This window comes from Chenopodium album, chromosome 6 (assembly GCF_948465745.1).
Source record: "Chenopodium album chromosome 6, dcCheAlbu1.1, whole genome shotgun sequence".
In the NCBI taxonomy this organism is placed as follows: Eukaryota; Viridiplantae; Streptophyta; class Magnoliopsida; order Caryophyllales; family Amaranthaceae; genus Chenopodium; species Chenopodium album.
The window spans coordinates 12,725,585-12,736,485 of NC_137839.1; positions in this window are offsets into that span (position 1 = coordinate 12,725,585).

The window sequence follows — 10,901 nt, forward strand, 5'->3', positions numbered from 1 at the left end:
TTTCTTTTTCCTTTTTCTTTGCCTTTATCTTTCATTTCTTCGGCTTTTTCAATGAAGTACACATAAACAAGATTTTTATTTTTATTTTTTTTCTACCTTCTTTCTTTTTCCAAGTAACACTTCTCAACTATAGAAACAATTTTTTTTTCAATATATATTCCACCATATTTTGCATAAATTAAAGCTTGACACTCAAACAACAACACCACATCAATAAGCTTCCCAAGCTAGCTAGACTTGGGAATAGTAACCAATGGGGCTAAAGTGGCTTGTAATGTAGCTATATATCAATAAATGGACAAGGCAACAACATGGGTGAGCAAAGGGAACAAATGTATCTAAATATCATCTGAAGGTTACCTAAAGAACATGGCCTTTATCATGTGCGGCATGCGTGAATCATAATCAAATTACTAATAAATCTCAAGCCAAAGTCATTGAAATAACAAATTGCATCAATCACACAAACACAAAGTAAGGTGACCTAGCAAGAGAATTGGCTAGCTATACTTGATATGGGAAAACCAATCTTTCCACAAACCATTCAATTGATTCACATAATGTCAAGTAGTTAGCAATGTATAGCACAAACCGACTGAATTTTAGAATTATAACTAAGATCAAAAGAAGCTCAAGAGAGTCAAACCAAATCCGCATACGGTTTGAAGTCAAAAATATGAAAAATAGACACAAGTATGCACTATCAAAACAACTAAAAAAACTAAGAAAGCAATACATTGTTTTTCGTTGTATGTAAACTCCCACTCCTAATGAATGGTACAAACCATACAACACCTAAAAAGCAATAAAAAATAAACTAAACACAACTAACATGCACAAAGTGATGATTATAATCATCCTCCCCCAAGCTAAACATCACATTGTCCTCAATGTGAACAAAGAGGAACTAAAGCATAAATAAGGGAGAGACACAACTCACAAAGGGGCGGGTAAGCGAAGGGAGCGTCAAAGGTATAGACACCTCCATCACAATTGGTTGTTGTAGTTGGGTAGCCGACGTAGCCAAGGAACTTAGCTATGTTTGTACCTAGCAAAAGACGTCATCACTAGAACAGACATTAGCATTATTATTTAAATAACGGAAAAAAATTGAAGTAAAAAAAAAAACAAAGAAAATTGGGTTGCCTCCCAATTAGCGCTGGTTTTTAAGGTCCCACACGACCTTACTCAATTCGTCAATCGAAAGAATCCAATGCCTTGAGTAACTTATCATACGCCCCTGCAAACATATCAATGAGCACCACATATGGCTTGACTACAAGCACACAAAACTTGAAATACAGGGGGTTAGAAAAAATAAAAGAAAAATAATCGAAAAAAGAAAATTTAAAATCAAAAGAAAAAGGAGAGTATATACAACTTACCTTTGCTTGCTCCTTAGGCAATGTAAAACTTTTTGAATAAACATCAAGGTCTACATGGCCAAATGTATCATGGCATGGGGACATTTTAAGAAAGTAAGAATGATTCAACATAGTGAATGAAGGAACTAGATTAAACCTCTGGGAAAACGGGATATAAAGGGTTAGTTGGTTAAGCTCAACATCAATGCATTTACCTTTAACTTCACCCTCATGAGTAAACTTGTCAGTAAAATCTTCAACTACCAAAATATCCAAAACCAATGGTTTCTCAACCAAAGACTTAACACTAATTGGTTGTTCTTCCTTTTCCACTACCTCTACATCTTCATTCCAATAATTTTTACCATCAGAATCATAAAGAGATGAAATATTATTATCCTCTTTTATACTTTCATTTGACGAGGAGTAAATATCATGAGTCAAATTAATGCTTTCCTTCATTGAATACAATTTTCAAAACCAATATCATTATCATCATGTATCACCTGTTGGTTAGTATATTGTTGCACAGCAAGTAATTCAATAGATTTTGAAATACGTTGACAATCATGCATCAATTCATTAAGTTATTCATGCTAATTAACAATAAACTCATTCATCATATTGAAAAGTTCCCTACACTCCGATGAATTGGATTGAGTATAATTATCCACTTGAGGTTGGTAAGAGGAATCAAAATCAGGCATATAAGACTCATTAGGGTAATAAGAAATTTTACAGGAGTTCATGCACATATTTTGTGAATTTTGATAATCATATGATGCATCAAACATAGAAACATTAGCATAATTACAATTCCCGAAATTATAATCATATTGCCCCTGATAATTAAAATCATTCATCCCAAACGAATTATAATCATACCACTCCATGATGACAAAATCAGAGTAAAACAAAAAAGAAGTATATACAAAATAAATAATAAAAATATATACAAGTTTAGTTCAACCAAAAATAAAAGTCAAATCAAATTTAGCCGTCTCCCAGGCAACGGCGCCAAAATTTGATAGGTTGTCGTACACCTGTCAAAAATAAATTCCTAACAAAACCAACTAACAATGTAGTAGGGTAAGTAGGGTCGAATCCACAGAGAGATGGTTATTCAATCTAACTTCTAAGGTATGGAGAAACTAAACTATGTCACGAAATTGGAATAGAAAAATAGTCTAAATTAAAAGAGGGATAAAATAATTAATAAAAAGACCTAGGGTTATGGTTCACCATGTTTATATTTCTTAATCTATCAAATATCAATAACAATTCAATCAATCAATAATCTAGAGCAATTGCTAAGCCTACGGTCGGGTCTTAACGCTCTCAATTCAACATATGTAGTTCGGTCGCTAACATAATCAGAATTGCTAATTGTAGGAAAGCCTCTAAAAGTAAGATCTTTCGATTCAAACTCTTATTAACATGAATTAATCAAACAATTGATCAGGTTGCAAGATTAACAATAAAACACTATCAAATAGAAAAATTAATAATCAAATCATAAATAATATCAATTAAGAATTAAAGTATAAACATGGATTCCCAAACCCTAGAAATAATCTACTCAAACATGGAAGAAATAATTAAAACTAGATCTAAGGAATAAAACATAATTAAAAATAAGAGATAAAAAAAAAATACCTCAATGAATTGAAATTATAAACCCAAGAATCATCCATGGAAGAATCCATGGAGATGCCATGAGAAACTAGGGCTCAAGAGAAAACTAAAAAGAACGTAAAATAATAAAAGATATAAAAGGCATAAGGGAAAATATTAATCCCTTGGGATATTTATAAAATTCCTAAATCTAATCTAAAAAATAATTAAATAAAAGAAATAAGAAAATAATATATACATAAGTTGCAATATTATTGGATGATAAAGGATGACGTGGCACGAAGACTAAGTACGATGTGGGACAACGAAGCTACTCGAGACTTCAAGGGCTGCTCGACCAGACCTGCGGGCGCAGGCCTAGCTGCGGCCTGGCAGTAGCATCAGGTGGCCTCGAGTGGGCGCGGGGCAGAGGCGCAGCCAGCCTGCGGTGTTACACCTCGTCGCTGATTGCATTGCTCAGATTGAAACAGCCATATCTTCTGTTCTAGGAAGCTTCTTTGGGCTTGTGACATATCATTGGAAATCTCTTCAAGTCTAGTTTCCAATGCAATTTGAATTGCTTCAATCCGATCTTTAGAACTCAAGTTATGATCAAAAGAGTGATCAAAGGTCTGTTTTGCCACTTTACAAACCTTCGTTCTTCGTTTCTAACTCAAATTCATTTCCGTAAAGTACATAACGACCCTTGTGAATGCTATATTCATGTCTAATGCATATTAATCAAAATCAATATCCACAAACATGGGATCTCCAATTAATAAACTCAATTCATCGGCTTCTATCCAAATATCATCCGAATCAACTCCAAACAATACGAAAGCGTCCAAATGTCTATCAAATCACCTGAAACATTAAGAAAAACACAAACGGAGCGTAATAGAGTACAAAACAAACAACTTATGTATTTACGACCTAAAAAGCGACTAAAAGACCTAAAAAGCAACTATAAACTTAGCATAAACGTGCCTATAAATCCTATATAAATGTGATTCATCATAGACCAATTTGGGCATGGGTAAACTTACGATTCATGCTAATTATCCCATGAACTCCACATGGGAGGAAGGCATGAACAAGGTTTATGAGTTATCTTTAAACTCATTGGCGACTCCGTACTTGCTTCTTATATAAAAGCGTGATGACAAGATCAATTCTAATTCAAGATCCCCAAACAGTTAGGAATTCAAATTCTACTACACCTTAACAAGTGTAAAGTCCTATGCTTTTAAAGAGCCAATGGGCATCTAAGAAAGGATACCCTTACAATGGGAACACCCTCCTTACCATAGGCATTAAATATACATCCTAAAATGAAATTAAGTTGTAAATTAATGGCAAAATCAAACATATTTTTGTTCCCTAGCAAAAAAACATAAATAAATGAACATATTTCATTTATAAATAGTTGGGTCACTTAAATCAATTTTTCTATTGGAAATAGTTCCAATTCCTTGCAAAAGTGATTAACTTTTGTCATTAATTACTACAAATTACTGCAATTGATTGCGATAGAGACGCATATGTAAATGCTACACATACAATTGTTGCATGTGGTCCTTACATACAACCTTACATTGTCATGTTTTTATTGGCTATAATAATGAGCTCATATTCCATTAGAATTCAATTTATATTTGACTCTTAATTTTCTCCCCTTTTTTGATGATGTGTCAAATTTCTAGTGGTGTTGTATGTAGGGACAACATACAATGATTGTATGTGTATCAGCTCTCAGAAGCATATGAGATTGGCTTGCCATTTATAAAAAAAGTTGGCGTTGAAGGAAAAATTGATTATATTAAATCGGATGCTCACCTAGCTCTTGATAATCTTATGTTGGATGTAAGTACATCTGATTTCACTATCCTTGCCTAATATCTACCTTAAACCTTGTTATTTTATACTTCGTTCTGTAGTTTATTTCAGTTCTATACAATTCAATTCAATAGAGCTCTGCTCAAAAGCATATATAGGGTGTTACTCATTCAATAACCCAACAAAATGTTTGTTTAGTTTTTTCTTTGTTGGCTATAACCCCACGTAACATGTTTTTTTTTCTTTTTTTGCAATAACCCCGCACAAAGTTTTTTCTTTTTTTTAGAAATATACCTTCAATGTAATGTTGAATACCTCACTAATGCACCATTATACAAAATCAATGCAATTTTCATACACATTGACGGAGGCAAGTTATAAGGGGTCAAAATGACAGGCCAACAAGAATATTGTCCCCCAAACTGACCATGTGGAGCAAATCCATCCGTACATCGGCCAAGTCAAACATTACGAGGTTCAGAGGCAAACTCAGGAAAGCAACTATCAAGGTGTTTCCACGCTTCACTGTCGCTAGGGTGTGCCATTGTGCCTTGAACTCGAGGATTTTTAGCATGCCATGTCATTTCCTCAGAAATGTTTTTAGGTGTAAAAAGCCTTTGCAACCTAGGTGTGATAGGGAAATAAAATAGAACATTCAAAGGCACTAAGCTACCTTTAGAAGTCTTCTTGTATCGGTCGCTGCCACACACCCTACATGTAGATAATTGAGCATCATCTTTCCAAAACAACATACATCCTTTCGGGCATGCATGAATCTTTTCATGGGGCAGCTCTAACCCCTTAACAATTTTCTTGACCTCATAGAATGTCTCGACCATGTGGTTGTTGTTAGGAATCACTTCATTAACCAAAGAACAAATCCATCAACACATCTGTGCGGCAAATTATACTCGCACTTTAGGCTAGTGATTCTAGAAGCCATCTCTAACACAGACAATGAACTCCCTTCGTATAACGGTTGTTCAGAAGCCCTTAACAAATAAAAAAATGGCTTAGCTTGTGCATTAGACTCCTCCTCTAATGAAACAACCGCCTCTTCGGAATGCCCTTGATCTTGAGACTGGCCAAATGCATCCAAAACCATTTCACGATATTCATTTGACTACCTTCCACGAGTTCCTGGAAACCCTTCCCCATGACACATCTACTCATAGTAATTAGGTAAAAAACCACTGCGATACAAATGTGGTTTAAACGTATCCGCATCCCAAAGACGTTTGTTTTTGCATTTAAAACATGGACACCTAACTTCATTCGGATTGCTACTCTCGGGATGATCTTCCACATATTTAAGGAATTCATCTACCCCCTTCAAGAACTCATCAGGATTAATAGAATTCCCTACCTTACTTTCGTACATCCAGCTACGTTCTTTTTGTTTCATGATTACAAGTTCTACACAACTAACACATATGCCATTAATCACATTAGTCACAAAGCACAATATATATTCATTATAGATCAAAGTGTTATGGAAATGCAAATGAGAAGAGAAATGATTTCCAAGGGTCCTTATCACTCCAACCTAACCCATCCTTGGACGTTCAATCTCACTAGTGAATGTATGCCAGGATTTAAATTCTATGGAAAATCCGGCAGCATTTCCCTACAGTTCTCCAAGTACACGATATAGGCGATTAGAAACACCTATATATGTGCCTAGAGAACATTGTAGAGAAATGACAAGCAAGGATCTTCCTTAGAATAAAAAAAAAGGAATACATTCACCACCTAAGTGAGAATAAACGTACAAGGACAGTCCCAACCACGGACTATTCAAGACATACTCCTAATGTGTACGCCTTGAACGGGTATCTAGGCATATGATTATGCAAATGATTTATTTAAAGATATTAAAACTAAACTAACATACAAAATATTATACAAATATATCATAATTAAAATTAACATAAACAAACATATCATAAAACCATAACATTAATATAAACAAATCAAACCAAACAAAACCAAACTAAACTAACATATCATAATATTAAATCTAGTAACATGCATTATATAAAATTAAACTTAAGTAAGAAACATTATATTAAACTAAACAAAACTAAACTAGATTATAATGAACTAAAGTAATCTAACATATATCATATTAAACAAAACGAAAAAAACCTAACTAAAGTTTCATAATATTAAACTAATCTAATACAAGTATACTTTAGTAAAACTAAACTAAATTAAACCACATTATATTAAAAATTTAAAATAAACTAAACTAAACTAACATACTTACAAAAAAGTAAACTAAACTAAACTAACATACTTACAAAACAAAAAAGTAACTAAAATAAACTAAAACACATTATATTAGAATAAACTTAACTAAACTAATATGTTAAACAAAACCAAACCAAACTAACATACATACATTATATTAGGGTTTGTAATGTGACTAACCTTTAGATCTGCACTTCTTTTTGACAATTAAACCATCTAATTTTACAAATCCTACATACAAAATATCAAAAAAAATAATTAAATTAAATAAATAAGGGTTTATTATTAAACAAAAAAAAAAGTGGGGGAAAGGACAACTTACCAGAAAAAGATGAAAACTGCCTTCCTATACTGCTTCAGCCACGGCGAGGGAAGGGAGGAGGCCGGAGGCTGCGGTTGTGGTGGTCAAGGCTGAAAGTCAAATTTGAATGTCATTAAGAAAACAAAAACAAAAAAAAAAAGTTGTAAAGTGACCTAGACGCGGCGCCGGCAACAACCAGCAGCATCAACGGAGGCTCGACGGAAAACAAGCCGCCCCTTCGACCGCCGTTGTCTTTCTCTTTCTCCTTCTCGTCCTTTTTCTCTTTCTCCTTCTCGTCCTCTTTCTCTATTACATTGTCTGCGGCGTTTTGGTCTTCGTCGGCGGCGGATGCGTGACGAACGGCGACGGATGCGTGACGGACGGCGGCGGTGTGTGGTCCCCTTTTTCTCTTTCCCTCTCTCTTTCTCTCTCCTTCTCTTTCTTCTGTGCGTTTCAACGTTCTTTCCCCTTCTTTTTTTTAGGTTAAATCAATTTGGGTATTTTTTTAAAAAATGCTTTTATTTTCCGACGAAAATTATTTCCGTCGTAATTCCATCTTTCGACGGAAATTTCCGTCACAAAACTATTTTCGACGAAATATTCCATCGGAAAAAGAAAATCACGACGGAAAATATTTCCGTCTGAATAATTACGACGGAAAATTCTTCGAAACAAGTGAAACCCGTCGATATATTGCGACGAAATATATTCCGTCGGAATTTTTGAATTTTGCAACGGAAAATATAGTCCGTCGGAACCGATCCGTCGCTATTTAGCCTATTTCTAGTTATTATAACAAAGGTTCAACTATGAGTAAACCTTTTTCATTTATATTTAGTTAACAAAAATTCTTTTAACGTAAATATTTCTTTGTTATTGGAATTTAGACCTGGCAAATGGGTCATTCGGGTCGGGTATGGGTCGGGTCATTTCGGGTCGGGTCAAGTTCGGGTCAAAAGATTATTGGGTCAAGTTCGGGTCAGGTCAGGTCATTTCGGGTTTCGAGTTGATTTCGGGTCGGCCGATAATCGGGTTGGGTCGGGTATCGGGTCAACATTGTGGATCGAGTTCGGGTCGGGTCAAGTTTGGGCCGGGTCAAGTTTGGGTCAGGTCAGTTTGGGTCGGGTCAATTTTCGGGTCGGGTCAGTTTGAGTCTGGTCAATTTTCAGGTCCAATATTCGGGTCAACTTCGGGTCGGGTCAACTTCTAGTCGAGTCATATTCGGGTGATTCTATATATATATATATATATATATATATATATATATATATATATATATATATATATATATTTTATTTTTATTTTTATTTTATTTTATTTATTTTTGACGAAAAACTCACTATATTTATGAAAGCTATTTTTTTCATGGATTATAGTAATTGTTTGACTTTTATTAACCTTTTTATTTTTATTTTTTTGGTTTAGAATTTTAGACTGAGAACACTTAAGGATCTCCTGAAACTAAGAGGGATGCTCTAACTAATTGAGTTATACCTCACTCTCTTATTGATCTTAGTTTTAATACGTACTCTTATTATAATTGTCATTATTGTAATAATTTCTTTGAATTATTCTTATACCCCCTCGTCCCAAATTACTCTTAACGATTTGACATTTTGCACTATTCACACATCTCACTTTGACCATCTTTTTTACCTATTATATGAAAGTCAATGTAGTCATGTAAGGTGTTGTTGGGTCTATTTTAATGTATAATTTCTTAATATAAACTTTTTATAACTTATATAATTAATTACTAAAAGAAGTTAAACGTCGGGTCAACTTCGGGTCGGGTTGTTTCGGGTCTCGGGTCAACTTTAGGTCGGGTCATCTCGGGTCGGGTCATTTCGGGTTTCAGGTCAAGGTCGGGTCAGTTCCACTTCGGGTCGGGTTAATTCGGGTTTCGGGTCAATTTCGGGTCACTGGTTTCGGGTCGATTTCGGGTCATAGATCGGGTCATTCGGGTCGGGTCATCGGGTCTTGGTCAGGATTGCCAGGTCTATTGGAATTATGTGAGTTAGACATAAAGCAAACGTAAAATACAAAACATGTTCACTTGTTGAGTCGGTGGGCTCCTCACCTCAAACGGACAAAATAAGATCCCTAATATAAGTCATATCCTATTTTAATTAGAAGTTTTGCTTTAGTAGAAAATCGTGATACTACAAAGTGCTAGTAGTTTCCAACGACAAATCCACCGATTTCTTTGTCAAATCATATCAACACATCAAATAATTACGGATTACTACTAGTATTAATTATAGATAAAAAAAATTTCCTTAAGAATGCATATAAGAAGCTTAAAATGGAAAAAATTGACAATAAATTAGCATTTATTATACCGATTTAGTCGTGAATTGTCGATAAATTTTCAATTTAATACTAAAAAAATAAGTATATTTAATGATTATATGCAGCACTTAGGAGTGCATATAGCATTATTATTATTATTATTATTATTATTATTATTATTATTATTATTATTATTATTATATCTTAAAAACAGACAAAGTCATACAACCTATAAAAAAGTTAGTGGGTAGCCAAGATACAATAATCTGTACCCCTACTCCTCTAGCTATAGCAAATCCAATCTTAGTAAATATATGAGCACCAGCACGTGCCCCAATGTCTTGCGTCGTCGAGAATTTTTGAACCAACTTCGGCAATGCAAAAGCCTCATTCTCTAATTCCCCAAGTGAAGAAAAGGAGAAGGGAATGAAATCATATCCAATTGTCTGACATTGAGAAATTTCAAAAAACCTACAAAGTCAATCAATTTACAAGAAATTGGTGGGGAGGCGAGATACAATTTAGCCCCCCACCCCTCTAGCTATAGCAAACCCGATCCTGCTAAAGAATTAAAAACGTCCATTAATGACAACTACTCCCTCTGTTTCAAAATGATATTCATGTTTACGTAAATCAATGCAAGTTTTTATCCATCTTTGACCGTAAATATCTTTAAGCTCACACTGACAAAATTATTAAAGTTAGATATTAATAATATACTTACCAAGATAAATCAAACTAGATCCCACGTGACTATATTTGTTCTTATAGATTGAGGGAAATATAGAATATTCTCTCTTATTTTTTAAAAGTCTAAGATTGCAAACAGGAACATCATTGTAAAACGGAAGGAGTATAATATATAACATGTAAAAGTATTGTATAAGTTTTTTAACGTCTCAACTAATGAAATTTAGATATAATTAAGTTACTGTTTTGGATATTTCATATAAAATTTTAAATATATCATACAAGTAATATGCATTAAACAAATTATAAATGATCAACAAAATTAGTCATCAAAGGCAAATGAGTCATCACAATCTTCCTCCAATTTTATCTAGCCAAGTCTCATTATATTTAGTTAAATTTCTAATTCTATCACACGAGGAGAAGTTTCTTGCTACTTGTCCAACAGTACAAGACTACAAAGTATAAATGATCAACAAAATTAATTAATATGCATTCAACACAATATTAACCTGTTTAACAAATTGTTTTACAAAGTTTTGATTGTTCAA